Source organism: Sceloporus occidentalis, unplaced genomic scaffold (genome assembly GCF_023333645.1).
Source record: "Sceloporus occidentalis isolate IW3139 unplaced genomic scaffold, rSceOcc1.0.p SCAF_45, whole genome shotgun sequence".
Taxonomy (NCBI): domain Eukaryota; kingdom Metazoa; phylum Chordata; class Lepidosauria; order Squamata; family Phrynosomatidae; genus Sceloporus; species Sceloporus occidentalis.
Genome location: NW_028317025.1, coordinates 6214893 through 6237406, shown reverse-complemented (window position 1 = coordinate 6237406; position 22514 = coordinate 6214893). Strand labels below are relative to the sequence as shown.

General features: G+C 43.9%; 1 non-coding gene across 1 annotated transcript; it reads left to right on the top strand.

Annotated features, from left to right (window-relative positions):
• The first annotated feature begins 742 nt into the window (after positions 1-742).
• On the top strand, positions 743-872 carry LOC149289523 (small nucleolar RNA SNORA35). Its single transcript, XR_016277356.1, has one exon. It is a non-coding gene; the product is annotated as a small nucleolar RNA SNORA35 (small nucleolar RNA).
• Positions 873-22514: the final 21642 nt, after the last annotated feature.

Genomic DNA, 22514 nt, shown 5'->3' with positions numbered 1-22514 from the left:
CACAAAACCTGGCACGAACCCGGCTAGGAAAGGGGGAGACCTCAGCTCTACGTCAAGAGGAGCTTTTGGCATTGAAGTTCAGGGACAGAAAAGAGGTGTGCATGCTGAGCACCATCCACGATAAGAGAACTGTGGAGGTTTCTGTCCGTGGCAGAGCTGGGGTCACTAGAAAGCCAGTGTGCATCAGGGCCTATAATAAGAACATGGGTGGAGTTGATCTGTCAGATCAACTCCTACAGCCCTACCTTATTAGGAGGAAGACAAAGGCCTGGTACAAGAAGGTTGCAATTTACCTAATGCAAATTGCAACCTATAACGCTTTTTTGTTGCACAAAAAAGCAGACACTGGGTTGAAACTGTCTTTTTTGCAGTTTCAGCTCCAAGTAATTTTAAGTATCTTGTACCGTGATGCACCTGGTCCCCAAGTGGTGATGGGAGCCAGCAGAATTGGGGCTACCCATTTTATTTTTAAAATCCCCCCTACAGCAAAGAAGCAGAATCCCCAAAAGAGATGCAGGGTATGCTACAGCAGGGGGCAAAGAAAGGACACCACATTTTACTGTCCAGATTGCCCTGGAAAACCTGCACTCTGTGTCAGTGACTGCTTCAAGTTGTATCACACAGTTTCCCATTTTTATTTTTTTTTTGCTCCTGCTCCATTTTTGTATTTTTTTTTTAATTTTTTGTTACATTTACTGTTTTTTAGATTTGATTTGCTCCACCATTTTTTAAGCGTTTTTATTTGCACTGACAAGTGAACCCTGTGTCTATTCCGTGGCATGAGGGACCGCTTAAGGTGCTAGATCAAATCCCTTCTTGGAGATAGGCCAGGCTTTCTTGTAACCTGTCCCTACTGATAGTTGGGTACAAGCATTTTTCTTTACCCAGATGTAAAACTTCCTAGTTGAAAAACTGAATTGCTCATGTTCCAAATGTGGCCCTTTTGCCCCCAAACAATCTGACAAACCCATGCATGTGGGGTATCAATGTACTCAGGACATGTTGCTGAACACATATCAGGGTGTTGTGTGACAGCAACATATACCAGGAGCTGTAATTTCACACCTGAAGTACAAAGTGTGTGAAAAAAACACCAAAAACAATTACTATCACAAACTTTGACAAGGGTTGGTGGTAGGATTAGTGCATGGAAATGGTTAAATTATCAGCATCTAAAATACCCTGGGGTGTCTAGTTTTCAAAAATATATGGTTTGGTGGGGTAAATTTAATTTGCTGGCTTCAAAGATGACCCAAATACCACATGGAGACAAAATTACCAGATCAAAATGGTTTTGAATTAGCAAAACGCTACTTGTACTTATTGCCCCATAACGTGTAGAAGAAAGCAAAAAAACATAAAAACATTGGGTATTTCTAAACTCGGGACAAATAGTAGAATCTATTTAGCAGGTTTTTTCAGTAGTTTTTTATGATGAATAAAAGATTTTTCAAATAAAAGTGAGAAAATTTGTTTTTTTTTCAATTTTTCATCATATTTTATTATTTTTATTATAGGAAATTACATCATATGAAAAAAATTATGGTGTCTGAAGAAAGCCGTTCTTGTCCTGAGAAAACAATATATAACTTGTGTGGGTTCAGTAAATGGCTTAAGAGAAAATTACAGCTAAACACAAACACCGCAGAAACGATAAAACAGCCATTGTCACGAAGGGTACAAAAAATAGAATCAGCCTTTGTCACGAAGGGGTTTAACAGCGTTGCTGTAATGCCTCGATGTGGCGCCTATTAAAAAAAAACAATAAAGTTGAAAAGAATCCTCAGGAGAGTCTCTCCAGATCTGTCTCCACTTGCAGGTTGAATACAGGTACTGCATTCAACCATGCAAGACAATGGAGCCCAGCTTTCTAATCACTATATGTAAAATCACTTATAAGTAAAATATAAAAAAAAAAATTTGTGCAAGTGCTAAAATTAGCGCTTTATCTTCTCAAAAATCTCGACATAGAAATAGTTAAAATAAAAGCATTTCAAATACCCAAGGGGTGGCTATTTTAATAAAAAAATAAATGGTTTGATGGGGTCAATTGGAGTGGCTGGGCTCAAAGATAGGGCATAGGCACAGACTGACCAAAATGGAGAAAAAAGCACACTTCCAAAATGTGGCATTTTAAATAACGAACAACTCGACAAAAGCATGCTTGTGGGGTATCACTGAACTCGGCAGATGTTGCTGAACCCCCTATTGGGGTGTTGTTTGATAGTGATGCATACCAGGAGCTATGAATTAATTCCTGATGTATAATTTGTGTAAAAAAAATACTACCACAAACTTTGGCAAAGGCTGGTGGTAGAATCTCATACATAAAAGGGTTAAAATACCAGCATTTGAAATACCTTGGGGTGTCTAGTTTTCAAAAATATATGGTTTGATGGGGTCAATTGAATTATCCAGCTTTAAAGATGGCCCACTTAGGACATGAGGGCAGTAGGACAATAAAGTTCCAAGTTGAAAAATGCACACTCCCCAAATGTGGCATTTTAAATTTTAAACCCCCCATGCATGTTGAGTATCACTGAACTCAGCAGATGTTGCTGAACAAATATTGGGGTGTTGTTTGATAGTGAGGCATACCAGGAGCTATGAATACATTCCTGAAGTACAATTTGTGTAAAAAAATCAAACAAAACACCACAAACTTTGGCAAAGGCTGGTGGTAGAATATCATGCATGAAAAGGGTTAAAATACCATCATTTGAAATACCTTGGGGTGTCTAGTTTTCAAAAATATATGGTTTGATGGGGTAAATTGTAGAAAAAAGTAAAAAGTAGCCAGCTTTAAAGATGTTCCAAAGAGGAGATGGAGGCAGAATGACCAGATTTGGAAAAAAAGGTTTGGAAATCATAAATCGCTACTTGTACTTATTGCCCTATAATTTACAAAAAGAAGCAAAAACACATAAAAACATTGGGTATTTCTAAACTCAGGACAAATAGTAGAATCTATTTAGCTAGTTGTTTTACTTCCTTTTTGTAGGTGAGTAAAAGATTTTTCAAATAACGGTGAAATGTTGGAAAAAAACAACTTTTTTGACTACGTTTTATAATTTTTTTTATGGTAAATAAGACGATATGATCAAAATAATGTTATCTGAAGAAAGCGCATCTTGTCCTGAAAAAAACAAATCTAACGTATGTGGGTACACTTAATGGGTGAGGAGAAAATTACAGCTGAACACAAGCACCGCAAAAGTGTTAAAACAGCCTCGGTCCCAAAGGATAGAAAAAGAAAAAAATAAGCCCGGTCCTTAAGGGGATAAAGACATTTACAGTATCACAAAACAATAACTTAAATACAATCGATGTGGAGAATTGTACAGAAATAAGATGGCTGCTTCTGCTGTTATATAAAAAAGGGGTGTACTTTTTCATTCCTTCTCCAATGTTACATTAGCTGACTCATTTGCATATGCCTGCTACTTAAGACATAATTTTGGGCAATACATTGTGTTGAACTGCGCAAGCTTAAGTTTAACATGCTATATGTGAGACTCTGCATACTGGCGGTTGGGAGATAATTATATTACTCATTTACTACATGCAGTTCTGGGCGCCGGGCGGGTGTTTTTTGTTTTTTTCTTTCATTTAGCCCTGCGCATAGACAACCTCTGCTGCTGGCACTTCAGCCAGTGCGTCTGTCATAGAAGCCCGGCTGAAGTGCCGGCAGCGGAGGTTGTCTACACGCATCGCACCACCAGGGAGTTTGTGGGTACATTGGTAAGTCGGGGGGTGGCACTTCTAGGAAGCAGAGTGGGATATCAGGGGGGCAGAGGGGTACATCTAGGGGGCATAAAGCATATCTGGGGGTCAGAGTGGGATTTCAGGGGTTATAAAGCACATCAGGGGGCAGAATAAAGGGCACGGATAAAGGGGAGAGTGACTGCGCGCGCGCGCCCAGAGACGGCCATGCAGCCAGAAGATGACAAAGGAGCTGGAGCAGCGTCGTGGGACCAGGTACCTGCGGCTAGCGGGTACTCAGGTGAGTTGCTCCGTCGGGGTCTCGGCTGGGGATCCCGACAGTGGATGAATTATGATTATTTGTGATTTGCAGTTGATCTACACCTGCAAAGCCGGATTTGTGTGTTATTCTGTTGATCTATATCTGCTATGCTATGTTTCCATACATTATTTATGTATACCTGTAAATACAGGGTTTGTATATCTTAATTAGTTGATCTATACCTGCAGTGCTGTTTCCATGTGTTGTTTATTTGATATATACCTTCAGTGCTGATTTCACATGTGATCCCTAGTTGATCTATACCTGCAAAGCTGGCTTTATGTGTTATTCTGTTGGACTATGCCTGCAATGCTATACATGCAAGTGTTTACATGTGTTGTTTATTTGATCTATACCTAAACTACAGGAAGGAAAAGAGAGGTGTGGTTTAGTGAATCAGGGGACAAAGGGACTCTGGGGAAAGACTACAGGGGAGAGGACCTTTCAAAGTCACGGTAGGGTCAGAAGAAGGGAAGACTGCACTGACTTTCCCAGTCTTACCCTAATCTGTAGTCAGTGTGGCAAAAAATATTTTTTTGGTGTGGGAGCGGAGGTAGTGATTGCATGCTAGGGTGCGTGGAGGGGTGAAAAGGAAATAATTGCCTAGGGCCCAATTTTTTCAATATTTAAAGGAAAAATGTTTTTGTTACAAAGATTGCACTGTTGGCTGTTTTTTTCCCTATATTTAATGTATTTAAGGTACATTATTGTTACCAGTGATTCCAGTTATATTATATTGTACTTGTTTGCACTTGCAGATAAATAATCTCTAATTAAGATAGTTGTTTGTTACAATATTTTTTTCCTTTCTTTTTTGTTGAGGGGGCACCAGAGAAGTAGCCCGCACAGGGCGCCTGAACACCTAAGGCCGGCCCTGGTGCCAGACACCATAGCACACCTTTAGATGTCTAGGGTTATTTTAGCGGCAAAAGGGGGACCTACAAAATATTAGACAGGTGGTCATACTTAATAGGCTGTCAGGTAAAATACTTAATTCTTAGATCAAGATATGTTAGATACAGTGCATTTTATTTTTCGAAATATTTAAGTGTGAGGTCTATACCTACATTGGCACAAAGCTACAGGCTCCATTACACGTCTGCTGCTCCAAAGACTTAGCCTTCCTCCTTCATGGTCCTATTGTTGCCACTAATTGGCTGCTTTCTGCATATGTGCACAAGGGTCTGAACATTAAAGTACATATGATGACTGGAATGTCAGTTTAACAAATGTGATTTTCATTACAATGGGATACACCATAATTAAGAAATAATCTATACCAAGGACACACTGGCACCCAGCTATTGTTATTGGTCCCTGCCAACCATCATATGAATTTGACTCTGTGATCCAGCGAGACATGGAATACTGCTATCTACCCGATTTATTCCTGCCTGGTAGTGAAGGCGTTGATAACATAATTCAGCTTATGCCTGCATTCTTGTTACAAAGCAGCAGAACTGCCAGTGGCCTCTTTTCCACAACCCTAAAGGGCCTTTGGCATAGTCCCAAGCTTCATAAACTTGGAATTGCTATCTCAAATATGCAACTACTGGCCACCCCCCTCCATCATCACTCAAAACCAAATTAAATCTTCATTATGCAGTGAAAATTTGTTTTGTTTTTCTACTGGAAGACATGAACATACATAAATATTAACATGTTGGCTGGGACACTATGTATATGTCTGATGTGTTCATGCATGATGTGTTCATAGACCTGTGTTGTGGTTTAGTCCCTGAATTACACAATTCTGGGACACATGGTTATATGGGCTTAATTGCTCAGCAACATTCAATGTTAATTAAGTAATTTAGTAAAATCCTAAAACTTTTCCAGGAGCACATACCTGTAGAGCCATGATAAGTTTGTCAAGACAAAATTTCAGCCACCTTGGTCCTTGTAACAGACAGACTGAGACAGATAGGCCCAAATATACCCTGTGTTCTCACATTTCCCATTATAGCATTTCCCCCTCATTAAACCAGTGCTCTAAAGAGCTGTCAATCTGCTATACACTGCAAATCTTTAGATGAAAGCAGTAAGGTAAAACAGTAGCAATGAGGTGTGGCTCTTTTTACCAACATGTTTTGTCGTTTTCCTGCATCGCTTGATCACAATTATGGACCCTGTATTTACTAAAAATATTTCTAAAGCAAAAAATGATGCAGTCCTTTACATATCATACGTGCCAGTTTGTTTTTCGTTTTAGGGCCTTTTAAACTCCACACATTTAGCCTTGTACTGTGTACAAAACAGTCTGGTGTCATTTACGGTGAATTAAAAAAATAATATATACAAATATTTCAAATATATAACAAATAAATACAAAAAAACTAATGTTTATTCTCTCTAGTTACCTCATGGGTTATTTCCCATGATGAAACATTTTCACAATCCTAATAGTAAGTTTCTATTGATGTGCACAGAAATTTGAAGGGTGTGAGATATTAGCCCTATAGAAGGGGCAGGGTATAGGCAGAATATAGTTGAATTTCCAGGGGAGGCTAAGTGTCCACACTTGCCTCCTACTGTGGGCAACCATATATGTGTCATTTTCTAGCTGAGCTAAGTCCTAAAAGACAGAATGATGTGTTAAGCCATTTCCACATGAAATACCACTATTTCCTCTCATCAATATCTTTAATCTATAGTGTCTCCTTCCTTTTCTTTAGTGTTGTCCTGAGCACTGCCTCCTCCCCATGCAATCAGCTCAATTAGTCTCAAGCAATAAAACTGTCCAATTGTGCTACATTATTCAGAGCTATAGCAGTGCTTTAGGGGACAGTTATCAACCCTAATATTTAAAAATCTCAGCAAATGAGCTCATTTATAAAATAAAAGTATTTCAGATCCCACTTGCCAATGAGATGTCACTTTAGCTATTTGGCAGTTTGATGTTACACAACATAATAATTTTGACCCACCACTAGCCTTGAAAACTTCAGCTGTCCTAGATATATTGGTCATGACAGCCCTATTGTTTAGAATGTCTAGGATAAGCTTAGACAGTTTGAATTATGAATGATGAATATATTAAGCATACAATGCAATGAACATGTTGTTTGGGATACAGTGATTGGGATCAGCCATTTTGAAGTGGTACTCTGTACCTCTAACAGGAGGAAATAGATTTTCTGGTTATACATTCCTCATACTGCAGGTCAGCAACATGTGAAAATGTGTTCTGGAAAATATGGCCAATGATAAAACTAGTTTGTACAATTTTACTTTTAGACTACCTCTTTTAAAGTATAGCTGGTGTAAATGTTTGTAACACATTATAAGGACCAGGGGCATATTCTGGCCTAGGCTGACTAGGCCCTTTTGGCCCTCTAGCACCATTGTCTAATGGGCAAGTTAAAAGGCAGATCACTCATCTCCCCAGCCGGCCCATTAACACTATGGGGGATGGTGCCAAGTTGGCACAGCCTCCAAGGTTACTGCACGCCTTTAAATGGCAGATCGCTCAGCACTCAACATTAAGGACAGCGAAAAAGAGGGAGACCCTGCACTTTTTGACATATAATCAATACCGGATATGCTTTTTAAAATGTAAAACCCTATTGTTAATTTGTCTTACTACGATTTTGGGGATTCCGTTAAGGATTCCAGAAGTCCTAGCTAAAAAAAGGATTTAGTGCCCTATTTCTAACACATGCAATGAACTTTACACATAAACTAAGAGACAATTCATACGATACTATCTTCATTATAGGATACATTTTCCCACAGAATTTAATTGGAATATGGCCTATAAATTATTGTTTTCCACAGTGTTTGACCTGAAAACAAGGTCCACCATCTGCAACCTCCTTACTGAGGGTTATGCTGTGTAGAATACACAATATAGTCTGCTGCTCTTTTTCTACCTCCATCTGCCTAAAAGAGCTTTTATACATGAAGCATATATGTACTGCTGTCAGAAAAACAAAGGGGAGAGACAGTGGGCTTGAGTTGGTGGAAGACATTCAAATAAAGCTTTGTGAAAAACTATATTACAATTACTGCTTAAGATGATACAGTGATCGAATATAAAGGTTTTTAAAAATAGTTAAATCTTACAAATAAAATCTGGAACATATGGGTTCATTTAAACACATCAATATTTAAAATAAAGTACACATTTGCACCCCATGGTCCATGAACTGGCTTCTGAGAAGTCTTGAAGATGTCACTGTCATTAAGATTTTTCAGGCCTGGGAAGTACTAACCATTTAAGTAAATCACTATCACTGGCACGAGTTCTCTTCTTGCTATGATTGATTTAGCTGATTTATGTTTGTACCTCAAAAGCTACCACAAATGAAGACAGAGGCTACTATGTGGGAATCTTTATCTAAATATTTAGTCTGTACACATATACTTCTCACTAACAGCTAAAAGCGTAATTATAGGACCATATCATAATGAATGAATGTTAAAGGAGAAATCTTGCTGTCACAGCTTTTAACAAAACTAAATTTAAAGCACCCATTGCTTCTGCTTGTGCTTGTCAGTTAATGTATTTTTTAGATATTTAGTTAAAATGCAAGGGAATATTTTACCTTATGGTAATTTGTGGCAAAAGGTAGCAAAACTAGTATACCAAGACTTTGGCTGCATTGATGTTATTTCCTCTTTTCCTATTATTATTATTATTGTTGTTTTCAGATGCTTCCGGGCTACAATAAAATAATTGTGGCATCTTTTTCTTGGTGTCATCAGCAACATATTTTCATAAAGCACTTACCAAGAGTAGCACCCCCCAGTGGCACCCTTACCGGCCACCATCCTTATAGCCAGTACAAAGTGCTAGCTTAGTGCCAGGACATGATATCATATCCAGGTGTTGCACAACTTAAGCATACATGGCACTGGGTACACTGTGCTAGATGGGTGTGCAAGCTAGAGGCAGCTGTACTTGTATTCGGCTTATTTACCAGAGACCCAGTTGGGGCGGTTTTCCCCCACTTTGTGGCAAAGGGGCTGCCACCTGCCAGACCTACTGCCCCGTTCGCCTCCTGCACTGGGTCTCCCCTAGATGTTATGAACCAAACTATACTAGTTGTCATTTATGATTAGCTAAACAACGTACAAATGTCTGCAGATGGGGTCTAATTATTTAAGCAGCCAGTCAGTGGAGTAGGGGGGTAGCTGCAGTTTTTGCTTAAGATAATGTTTTTATTTACATTTTAAAGAATGCATGTAGAAGTACTCAGCAAGTACCTTAATATGCATTATTTTTAGTGGGCTGTTGGGTTATTGTGCCTTTGAACAACAACAAAAAAATCTGATGTTGGCCTTTTCTCCTTGCCACTCTAACATCACTCAGCATTTCTCTACGCCATCTGTTGCCAATCCACATGTACCTTTTGCAATTGTAAGGACTTTATACAGTTCAAAATCCTAGGTTTTTCCATCATTAGGAAGATCTAGTTCAACCACCAACAGGAATTTTCTTCAAACACTCTCATGAAACAAAGTGGGATAAGATAAAAACTTAAACTAATGTAGGAGCCCTTAAACATAAACACGTTATCTATTAATCAGAGATTGCTTCCCTCCACTTATGCCAGTTGACGGCATAGGTTGAGCTCGAAAACTGATTTTATTTTAAAAAGTAGTAGTAATAACAACAATAATAATAAAAGGTCTAAATTTCAAAAAGGTCAAATGGTATTTGCTGCTGTACCTTCAAGGTCCTTTTTAAAACAATGCTCTTGTATGTCAGGGACTTTGCAGTAATATTCAGAACTTGATGACTGAAATGTTTAAACATAAAAAATAAAACTTTCTGTTCCTCTTCCTACCATAAACAAAAGCAAGCGTCACGGTAAACTCTAGTGAGCAGCATTCTCCACTGCATTTATCTGTTGGTTAAAATGGGTCATTATAATTGCTAATGCCCAGTGTAAGGTGATGTAGAATATATTAGCACTACATAAATAAGGCAAATAAAAATATATATATTTGTGTGTGTGTTTAGTGGAGGTTAACTCCGTTTTTCAGGTCAGCATTGAAAAAGATATAGTTACATAAGCTTTTGAGACTTGAAATGTCTCTCAGATGAATATTGATTAACCCTCTCAGAGCTATTGGCATACACAACACATTGCTAACACTACGCACATCACTATAGTGGACATATGAGAGCACAGAGTAGAAATGTATTACGGTATACTGGCAAAGACACAACCTCATTTAAACCATGTAAAACACTTCAGACGGAATCTAGCTGTTTAATCTCTGAAATTTAAGGTGCTATTCCACTTAGACAATAAATAACTGCACCCTCTACGCTACGCAAATAACCTTTAGCAGATTTTATTATTTCCAACATATAAACTTTTAAGAAGCTTTCTTTGTCTCTATGACAACAACCTATTAGTTTTTGGTTTCGTGTTGCATGACAATTAATTACCACCCCCTCCCCAAAAAGATATTAGGAGTGACGTAAATTTGCACAAGATTAAAAAATCTATGAACTATTTAATTAATCAACAAAACCAGGAATCTTGCATTAAGTTGCAAAAGTTTTAAATTCTGGGGCACAGGTGGAACAACTCCTTCATTCTAATTTTAGCTGTAAAAAATCATATCGCTTAACCGCACTTTTAAATGTTAAGTTATAAAAGAGTTTTTGTGATTTTCTGTAATATAAATTAATTGGTTTGAATTAACAAATGTGTGGTCTCTTCCAAGTTTGGACAAAAGAGATGTGAAATCCGAGTGTACATGAATATGGTTAGTGTTTATCGATGTATACATAAACCTACTAGATGCTAGTTAGTAAATCCATACATGATAAGTCAATAAACTCTTGTACGGTAAACCGCAAACAATACGCCTCAGTGAGGTTGGCGTACAAACAGAAGTTACTGTTTGGGTGTTTGTGTTTAAATAAAAAAATAAAATGTTTTGTACGAGAAACACATGACGGATATACAAATATAAGCATCTTACTATTATTCCACGCTGTGGTTTTATATCGGAAAATGTCTCCCACGGAGTAAGGCAATAATCAGTATCCAATGACAGTCCTGAGCCCAGGGATTGGGAACCACGTAAATTCACAAAGACCCCCTTAATGATATTTAGTGATAAGGTAAGGTGGGTCCGGTGCGGAGTCTTAGCTAAGGTGAGAAGAGGCGAGGCAAAGTTTAGGAGTCCATGCTGATTCCTTTCCGCAGCAGGTCCATACTACCTCTGCCAGAGCGAACTTGACTTTTATTTTGTGCCTTGCCGGGGCTGCCTTTTGAACACAGCGCGCACTGAGCTTCAGGAATGCGCTGCCTCGCCGGGGCTTCTAACTTGTAAGCCGTGTGAAACACCACAAAGGGAAGGCGGGAGGTTGTGTGTGTGTGCAGGGACTGGGGAGTGTGACTACATCGCTTCGCTGTTTGGGTATTGTGAAAACAATCAAATACTGAGTTTTCGAGCTCTTATCTAATGGAAAGAAATGTAGCGCAACGCAAACAAATATAACGTAAAAACATTCTCCGGAAGTTTCATTTACCTCAGATCTTTTTTTTTATCCCAAAACTGCTTCTATGCTATCCTAATATATTTTTAAAAACGTTAATCCATGCTGCTTTTCTGTTTTTAGTGTTGTGTTGGGTATACTTATTGTAAGTCTCTTAATGACTGATGTATATCAAAATAACGTCCCTACATACATACTTAGTACACTTTCTAAGAATTTAAGATAATGTTTGTCAATCGTGCTTACTCTCACTGCCCCCTCCCCGCATTCCCACCTTTCCCTGCTCTCCCCTTCTCATCCCTCTGAACGCCAAAAAATGCCCACAAAACTGGCAATAATACATATAAGCATCACAAGTATATATTTTTTTTCATCTAGTAGTGTTATTTCATCTCATTATTAGATGTGCAGCAGGGTGGGAACGTTTCTTTCCTAAGTATTGAACAGTAAAATAATCTTTATTCCCCCAACAAAAGTTCTTTGTCTCAACTTTCCAATAACTTCAATATAATTTAAAGATTATACCCTTATGCTGTCTTGGATCGCCATCTTTTCTGGATACAAAATTGACTATAGTGGACTAAAACAGAGTTAGCCGCAATGATCTGGAAACCTCATTTGCTCTAGGGAAAATGGTTGCCAGCTAGTAACAGCTAGTGGGAATGGCAAGCCTGCCGAAGACTACTGCGGACAAATGGTTGTACGCAGTGGGAGAGGATTTGCGCACCTGTGCCGCAGGATGCAGCTGGCGCCTAGCACGCCCCTGCTCCTGCCAGGTTTTTCGGAAGTGAAAGGCTACGTGGCAACCCCAAATTTCACCCAGGACAAAAGGGAAACTGCAGATTGGGGAAAAGGGCTGCATTATAAGAATTTAAAAGAAAAACAAAGTTAGCCAAAAATAAAGTTTACTTATGGTAAACAAGAATAGGAAAGGTATTAGAATAAAACCACAACCTTCTGTTAAAGGTAAACATATTTAGCCTGAAGAGAGTAACACAAGGAAGAAAATAAGAAAAAAAAGGAAGTTGAAAAACTTCAAATAAAGAGGAAAGACATCTGTAAATATTGGAAGAAATAATAGGCGATCTAAACCAGGAAGGCAATGTAGGGAAATATTGACCCAGAATTAAGAGACAATCACCTTAAGTAGTCTTGTGTTTCTGAAAAGGCTGAACCTCTTTCATGGGCATTTGTCCTTAAACTAAAGAGGAAGAGATGAGGAAACTAAAGAGGAAGAAAGATGTTGCTGAACGCATATTGAGGTGTTGTTTGACAGGGACATATACCAGGAGCTGTACATCCATTCCTGAAGTACAATTTGTGTGATACAAAATAAACATTTATATAAATATAAATATATGGTTTGATGGGGCAAATGGAATTAACCGGCTTCAAAGATGGCCCACTTAGGATATGGGGGCAGTAGGAGCAGAGTTACAAGTTAAAAAATGCACACTTCCAAAATGTGGCATATTACCTCCCAAACAACCCAACAAACCTATGCATGTGGGTTATCACTGTACTTGGGAGAGGTTGCTGAACACATATTGGGGTGTTTGATAGTGATGTATACCTGGAGCTATAAATTCATGCCTGAAGTACAATTTGTGTGAAAACATGCCGCAAACTTAGGCAAAGGCTGGTGGTAGAATCGCATGCATGGAAAGGGTTAAAATACCAACTTTTTAAATACCTTGGAGTGTCTAGTTTTCAAAAAATATATGGTTTGATTGGGTAAATGGAATTAACCGGCTCCAAAGATGGCCCAATTAGGACATGGTGGCAGAAGGACCAGATGTTAAAGTTCCAAGTTAAAACATGCACACTTCCTAAATGTGGCATTTTACCTCCCAAACAACCCAACAAACCCATGCATGTGGGCTATCACTGTACTCGGGAGATTTTGCTGAACACATATTGTTGCCTGACAGTGACATATACAGGAGCTGAAAATCCATACCTGAAGTACAATTGTTATAAAAAAACACAAAATAAAATACTACCACAAAGGGTAGTACCTTGGGGTGTCTAGTTTTTAAAAATATATGGTTTGATGGGGTACATTGCATTGGCCGGCTTTAAAGATACCCGAAATAGTACATCGCTCAGAATGACCAATTGGAAAAAAAATGGTTTTGAAATAGCAAAACGCTACTTGTACTTATTGCCCAATACCTTGCAGAAAAAAAACAAAAAACATAAAAACATTGGGTATTTATAAACTCAGGCCAAATAGAATCTATTTAGCAGTTGTTTTTCATTAGCTTTTTTGGATGAGTAAAAGACTTTTCAAATAAAAGTGAGAAAAAGTAGTTTTTTAAAAAAAATATTTCATTATATTATTTTTTTTATAGGAAATTAGATGATATGATCAAAAAATGGTACCTAGGGGGTGTGCCCGACCTTCAGGGAAGATGGCTGCTTAACTTACTCGCTCCGCCATCACTCGCTAGATTTCAGCAGAAAACGCATGTAAGTGCCGCTATGGGTCGCGATAAAAAGCCTACCTTGGACTCCTCCACCCCGGGTGGTCATTCACGGCCGGTCTCTGCCTCCCTGCGTGACTATTTCCATACTCCGGCTGTTACGTCGGATCAGGCACCACAGGTGATGGACCCACGATGCAGGAATGGCGAGAATATCCGATAAACAAGCCGGGATCGAGGCAGGCAGCACAGGAGCGTAGTCACAATAGCCGAGGTTGGGACGGGCAGCGCAGGATCAAGGTCAGAAGAATGAAAGCCGAGGTCTGGTACACGTGGATATCAATCAGAAAGCAAGAGCAACACAAACACCCTGAGAACAATAACATGGACTCGTTGAACGGGCAAGGAAACATAGGACCAGGAAGTTTAAATAGAGCCAATGGCGGGAGAGCAGGTAGGATGACGTCATCGCGACCGGCGCAATAATTGCGTCGTCGCGATGGCAACCTAACAAAACCTCCTGCCTGTGTTACCTCCGCGAATGACGCGGAAGAGCCACACAGGCAGTAATGTAAACAGCCTCCGTGGACATGCAGCGGCGATCGAACACTCGATCGCCGTCGGCATGCCTGCGGCGGCTCAACCACAAAGTCCTCTCGGCTTGTGTTGCTGCCGCGAGCGACGCGGAAGCGCCACACAGGCAGAAGAGGCACTGGTCGGGTGCCGCGAGCATGTAGCGGCGGATCGTTTCTCCGATCGCTGCTGATATGCTGCGGCAGCCCGATCAGGGCTGTCAGTGGCTGGGTGTTATGGTCTAGCTGCTTTTCTGCTGCATTGCTGGAGGCTTACAGCCTGGCTGGGTTGCCATGGCTACACTCCTGTCACTCCTGTGACTCAGCCCATTGTCCAGCCCACAGCCAGCCCCTTTTGGCTATTTAAGCAGCTAAACTTCACTTCCTCCTGGCCCTTGTGTTGTTTCCGGCTGCAAGTGCTATTGCTGTGTTCCTGAATTCCTGTGTATGACCTGGCTTTCTCTGACATCCATCCCAGCTCCTGATTCCTGGCTTGTTCCTGACTTCGCTGATCTCTGTATTCCTGACCCCGGCTTGTCTGAGTACCCGTCTTGGTTCCTGACCCCGGCTTGTCTTTTGGTATATGCTTTTGGATCACGATTTGGCTTTGTTCACTATTGTCATTACAATAAAGGTGATTGCATTTTACGTTTTGTGTCCGTCTGGTTCCTGGTCCCTAACATTACACAAGGGCCATGAACCCAGAAGGGGCAGGCAATCCACCAAATGTTTTTACCAGGCTGGACCAGGTAGACCAGCGCATGGACCAATTTGCGCTAGCTCTCCAGACCTTGTTGCTCCGTACTGCACATCTGGTTCTGCCAGCTCAGGTCCCCACGGCACAGGCTGCCTCTACACCTGCTGCTGCTTCCGCTCCGTCTGCAACTGGTGATTTTAATACTGCCAGAGGCTTGACAGGGTCTGCCCCGCTTCCCGAACGTTATGGGGGCAACCCTAATTTGTGCAGAGGTTTCCTGAACCAGGTCAGTATCTATCTGGAGATGGTACCTCAGGCCTTTCCGTCTGACAGGAGTAAGGTGGGCTTCGTGATTTCTTTACTCTCAGACAGGGCCTTGGCATGGACGAATCCCCTTTGGGAGACACAGAAACCTTTAGTACACAATTACCCTGAGTTTGTTGCGTCTCTAAAACGGGTATTTGATGTACCGGCACGCTCTGCTTCGGCTGCCAAACTATTAATGTCCATTCGGCAGGGTACAAGGACGGTTTCGGACTATGCTATTGAGTTTCGCACCCTGGCCGCTGAGGTTGGTTGGAATAATGAGGCTCTCGTGGCTGCTTTTTCTAATGGGCTCTCGGATATACTTAAGGATGAGATTGCGGCCCGGGACCTTCCCAGTGATTTGGAGGAATTGGTCTCTTTTTGTATCCTTATTGACTCACGAATCCGTGAGAGACCATCCTTCCGGGAGCGCCTGCGGAGGCCTCCTATACGTTTAGCCCCGAGCTTTTCATCCCCACCCGTGCCTCCCTCTCCTCCCATGCCTCCTGGTCTCGACACTTCGGGCGTTGTGGAACCCATGCAGCTTGGATTTACTCGTCTCTCGGTTGAGGAGAGGGCCTTTAGGAGGAGGGAGGGTCTTTGTCTTTACTGTGGTAAAGCAGGGCACCTGCTGCGAACTTGCCCTACACGTCCGGGAAACGCCTGCACCTAAGGCTCCAGAGGGGACAGTCCTTAGGTGGCGTCTCGGCGTCCCCAGATATCCAGAAGGATAAATCTCTAGTCTCGGTGGGTCTCACTTGGGGCAAGATTTCCGTCATTTCAGAGGCACTCATTGACTCGGGGGCAGCGGGCCTCTTTATTGACAGCACCTTTGCTCAGAAGCACTCTATTCCGTTGCAGCTTCTGACTGCTCCACTTGCCATTGAGGCGATCGATGGTAGACCGTTACAGCCCCCGCAGGTCACCCATGAAACCGCTCCTTTGTCTATGGCTGTTGGGGCTCTCCATCATGATATTATTCAACTCCAGGTGATACACTCTCCTCATTATCCTGTGGTTTTAGGATATCCATGGTTGCGCAAACATAATCCCGTGTTTGATTGGTTAAGGGCCGAAGTCTTGGCATGGTCGCCTAATTGTTCCAAAACATGCCTAGGGAGAGTGGTGAAGGTGCTAACCACTTCTCCGGTCTCTTTGTTGCCTGAGGAGTATCAAGAGTTTCATGATGTATTCGATAAGGGCCGGGCTGGTGAGCTCCCACCTCACCGCCCGTACGATTGCGCCATTGAGCTGCAACCTGGTGCCATACCCCCTCGAGGTCGAGTCTACCCATTATCTGTTGCAGAGAATAAGGCCATGGAGGAGTATGTTGCGGATGCGCTGTCCCGGGGGTTCATCCGTAAATCCTCTTCCCCTGCTGGGGCCGGATTCTTTTTTGTGAAAAAGAAGAGCGGCGAACTGAGACCCTGTATAGATTACAGGGGGCTCAACCGTATCACGGTTAAGAATGCCTACCCGATTCCACTCATTACCGAGTTATTCGATCGCTTAAAAGGGTCCAAGGTATTTACAAAGCTCGACCTGCGAGGGGCGTATAACTTAATAAGGATTAAGGAGGGCCACGAATGGAAAACCGCGTTTAACACCAGGAGTGGGCATTATGAATACCTAGTTATGCCCTTCGGTCTCTGCAATGCCCCCGCGGTTTTCCAGGAATTCATAAATGATGTCCTAAGGGACATGCTCCAACAATGTGTGGTGGTATACCTAGATGATATTTTGATCCATTCCACCTCCATAGAAAGCCACCACGCTGATGTAGCCCGAGTCCTACAGAGGTTACGAGAGAATAATCTCTTTTGCAAATTGGAGAAGTGCGAGTTCCACCGCAAGCAGGTCACCTTTCTGGGGTACGTAATTTCAGAGGTCGGTTTCGCTATGGATCCTGAAAAACTCTCGTCTGTTCTCGAGTGGCCACGACCTGTAGGTCTCCGCTCCCTTCAACGGTTCCTCGGGTTCGCTAACTATTACAGGAAATTCATTTGGAATTTTTCCTCTATTGTTAAGCCTCTTACAGACATGACCAAAAAAGATGGCAATGCCTCTCTTTGGTCCCCAGGGGCCATCAAAGCTTTTGAGTCATTGAAGGCTGCTTTTGCCGCAGCTCCTGTTTTGGTACACCCGAAACCCGAACTTCCATTCATACTTGAGGTCGATGCGTCTGAGACAGGGGTAGGCGCCCTCCTGTCTCAACGTCCTACTCCTGAGAGCCAGTTGCACCCATGTGGGTACTTCTCCAAGAAGCTAGGTGCTGCGGAATGCAACTATGAAATTGGTGACCGTGAGTTGCTTGCGATAATACTGGCTCTCAAAGAATGGAGGCATTTGCTTGAGGGAACTTCCGTACCAATCCTAATTCTCACAGATCATAAAAATCTCACCTACCTGTCCGAGGCTAAATGCTTAACTCCGAGGCAGGCCCGTTGGGCATTATTTTTATCCCGTTTTAATTATGTGGTCTCGTACCTGCCGGGGACCAAAAATGTCCGGGCCGATGCTCTCTCTAGACAGTTCTCGAAAGCTAAAGAGGAGTGTCCTCCTAGTCCGATTATTCCCCCAGACCGAGTACTGGCTACCATACGTACCAGCATAACATCTTCCCTCGGGGACAGAATAAGGGCCGCTCAGGTAGATGCACCTGCTGAAACCTCCTCAGGGCGATGTTTTGTACCTGTCAACCTGTGTACCAAGTTACTTTCCACCTATCATAATCCTAAATCAGCAGGTCATCCCGGGAGGAACCAACTTCTCTGGTCGGTTTCCCGTCTCTTCTGGTGGCCAGGAATTAACAAAGATATTGTTGCCTTCGTAGCAGCCTGTCCTGTCTGCGCGCAGACTAAATCACCCCGTCACCTTCCAGTGGGCCTTCTCCAACCCATACCTACTGGTGAGAGGCCATGGTCTCACCTTGCCATGGATTTCATAGTCGATCTTCCGCTGTCTAACGGTAACACAGTTATCCTCATGGTTGTTGACCGGTTTTCTAAAATGATACACTGCATCCCATTCAAAAAGCTCCCTTCCGTTAAGGAGTTGGCTACAGTTTTTATCAAGGAGATCTATCGACTACATGGGGTTCCCTAAGTCATACTTTCTGACCGGGGTAGCCAGTTCGTCTCGAGATTTCTGTGCGCAACTGGGTATCCAACTCTCCTTCTCCTCGGCCTACCACCCACAATCTAATGGGGCTGCGGAAAGGGCCAATCAGGGCTTGGAGCAATTCCTGCGGTGCTACATCTCGGACCACCAAAATAACTGGTCGGATCTGCTACCCTGGGCGGAATTTGCTCATAATAGTGCTGTTTCGGCCTCTACCCGGTTCTCCCCTTTCATGGTGAATTATGGGTATCAGCCCTCCATGATTCCTGATAATTTCACTTCCCAGGGGATTCCGGCACTGGAGGATCATCTCCAGCAGATCCGTTCCACATGGGTGCAGGTTCAGGAGGCACTTCAACGCTCACAACAGTGTCAGGAGCTCCAGGCTAATCGTAAACGCCTACCCGCGCCTTCCTATCAGGTCGGGGAGAGGGTCTGGTTATCCTCCAGAAATCTCCACCTCCGGGTGCCCTCCCAGAAACTGGCTCCCCGGTATGTGGGGCCCTTCCGTATCCTTCGACGGGTAAACCCTGTGGCCTATGCCCTGGATCTTCCTTCTAACATGCACATCCACAATGTGTTCCATGTCTCACTGTTGAAACCTCTGGTCTGTAATCGTTTTACTACAGTCACTCCTCGCCCCCGTTCGGTGACTGTAGACAATCATGAGGAGTTCGAGCTCCGCTCCATAGTAGACTCTCGTTGGTTCCGTGGGAAGCTCCAGTATTTGGTCCATTGGAAGGGGTACGGTCCCGAGGAGAGATCTTGGGTTCCAGCCTCAGATGTCCATGCTCCCGCTCTCCTTCGTGCCTTTCACTCGCGTTTTGCCCTCAAACCCGGCCCTGCTCCGCGGGGAGGGGGTCGTTGAGGAGGAGGTACTGTTATGGTCTAGCTGCTTTTCTGCTGCATTGCTGGAGGCTTACAGCCTGGCTGGGTTGCCATGGCTACACTCCTGTCACTCCTGTGACTCAGCCCATTGTCCAGCCCACAGCCAGCCCCTTTTGGCTATTTAAGCAGCTAAACTTCACTTCCTCCTGGCCCTTGTGTTGTTTCCGGCTGCAAGTGCTATTGCTGTGTTCCTGAATTCCTGTGTATGACCTGGCTTTCTCTGACATCCATCCCAGCTCCTGATTCCTGGCTTGTTCCTGACTTCGCTGATCTCTGTATTCCTGACCCCGGCTTGTCTGAGTACCCGTCTTGGTTCCTGACCCCGGCTTGTCTTTTGGTATATGCTTTTGGATCACGATTTGGCTTTGTTCACTATTGTCATTACAATAAAGGTGATTGCATTTTACGTTTTGTGTCCGTCTGGTTCCTGGTCCCTAACACTGGGAGGCATGCCTGCTCGATACGCAGGGGACGTGCGCGAGGAACGCCGTGGGACCCCGGCCGGACAGGTAGGTATGACACAACCCCCCCTCCCAGGAGCGCGCTCCGGGTGCGAAGGACCAGGACGGAGAGGGAATCGGGCATGGTAACGGGAGACACAGAGAGGCGCGTGCACAGCGCGGGCAGGAACCCAGGTCCGTTCCTCAGGACCGTACCCACGCCAGTCGAGCAGATACTGGAGGGAGCCGCGGTGCCAACGGGAGTCGAGCACGCGACGGACGACGTGTTCCTCGTGACTGCGGACAAGGACAGGGGCAGGAGGACGAAGGGACACAGAATATCGGTTAACCACGCAGGGCTTAAGGAGAGACATGTGGAACGTGTTGGGGATACGCATGGACGGAGGAAGAGCAAGGGACATGGTGACCTCGTTGATACGACGGACGATGCGGAAGGGACCGAGAAATCGGGGACCAAGCGTCCTACTGGGCTGACGGAGTGCGATGTTCCGCGCGGACAGCCAGACATAGTCGCCAACCCTGTAGCGAGGAGGCGTAGCGCGATGCTTGTCAGCAGCAGCCTTGCTGCGGGTCTGGGCCTTGACCAGCCTTGACTCAGGGCTTTCCAATGGGCACGCATATTGGCAACCCGCTCCTCGACGGCAGGAATGCTAGCACCGCGAGAGGCGGATGGCGGCGGTAGGACAACAGGATGGTATCCCAAAGCGGCATAAAACGGCGAACAACGCAAGGATTCATGGACAGCGTTGTTGTAGGACAGCTCGGCCAAGGGTAACAGGGAGGACCAGTTGTCTTGGCGTTCATTGACATGTAAGCGCAGGTATTGTTTTAAGGTCTGATTGGTGCGCTCCGTCTGGCCATTCGATTGTGGGTGATAAGCCGAGGACAGATGTGTCCGGATGCCTAACTTGCAGCAAAGGGTCCTCCAGTATCTGGATACAAACTGGGGGCCCCTATCCACACTACGTGGAGCGGCAGGCCATGTAACCGAACACATCTGCCAACTGGGACGCCGTGGGTAGCTTGTGCAGGGCAATAAAGTGGGCCTGTTTGGTGAACCTGTCCACCACAACGAGGATGGTAGTGAACCCTTTAGAGACAGGAAGGTCGACAATGAAGTCCATAGCTATATGAGTCCATGGGGTTCTTGGAACGGGAAGAGGCAATAAGAGACCGGAAGACCGGGTGTGCACGGACTTGTGACGAGCACATTGGGGACAGGTGGCAATGAAGGCGCTGACGTCACGTGTTAAGGACGGCCACCAGAAGGTTTTCCGGATGTGGTACTCTGTTTTGCGGGCTCCAGGATGGCCGGCTAGTGGTGGGTTATTACCCCAGTGGAGAACAGCATCACGAAACCGCTGGGGGACGTAGAGGCGTCCCGATGGAGGACGTTGGGAAGCGGTGATGTGCGCCTGTTGCATACGAATCCGGTGCATCATGGAAGATGATAAGGAAGAGATGACGCGTGCTTGTGGAATGATGGGTTCATCTTGGGTGAAGTCGCGATGGCTATCGAATTGACGTTTTTACTTCCGGGCTGATATGTCATGACATAATTAAAGCGTGTGAAGAACAAGGCCCCTCTGGCTTGTCGAGGATTCAGACGTCGAGCAGATTCTATAAATTGTAGGTTCTTGTGGTCCGTCATGACCACAACAGGCAGTTTGGTACCTTCGGGTAGGTGACGCCATTCCTCAAAGGCCATTTTGACCGTGAGTAGTTCTCTGTTTCCCACGTCATAGTTACGTTCGGCGGATGAGAAGCCCTTTGAGAAGAACGCACAGGGGAGGTATTTGGACGTTATCGGGTTCTGTTGAGATAGAACAGCCCCAGCACCGTTCTCTGAAGCGTCCACTTCTAGGAGGTACTGTAAGGCAGGATCTGGTCGTTGCAGAACGGGAGCTGAACAGAAGGCTTGTTTCAGCCGCTCTAAGGCTTTTACGGCTTCCACGGACCAGTACTTGGGATTAGCCCCTTTTTTAGTAAAGGCGATAATGGGAGCTGCGATGGAGGCATAATTGCGTATGAAGCGCCGATAATAATTGGCAAATCCCAGAAAGCTTTGTACAGCTTTTACGGTATGGGGAATAGGCCAATCGAGGATAGCCATCAACTTGCTGGGGTCCATTTCGAGGCCATTAGCGGAGATGATGTACCCGAGGAATGGAAGGCTGTTCTTTTCGAAGTCGCATTTCTCGGCTTTGGCATAGAGACCGTTCTCACGCAGTCTTTGCAGAACAGAACGTAGATGTATACGATGGGTTTTGACGTCAGGTGAGTATACAAGGATATCGTCGAGATAGACGACCACGTGGGAGAGCAACATGTCTCGGAACATGTCATTAACGAAGGCTTGAAACACGGCAGGGGCATTACAGAGGCCGAAGGGCATCACCCTGTACTCATAATGACCATATCTCGTATTGAAGGCGGTCTTCCATTCGTCGTTTTCCTTTACACGTACTAGGTTGTATGCCCCTCTTAGGTCGAGCTTGGTGAAAATCGTAGCCCCCTTCAATCTGTCTTAGATCTCCGTGATTAACGGAAGAGGA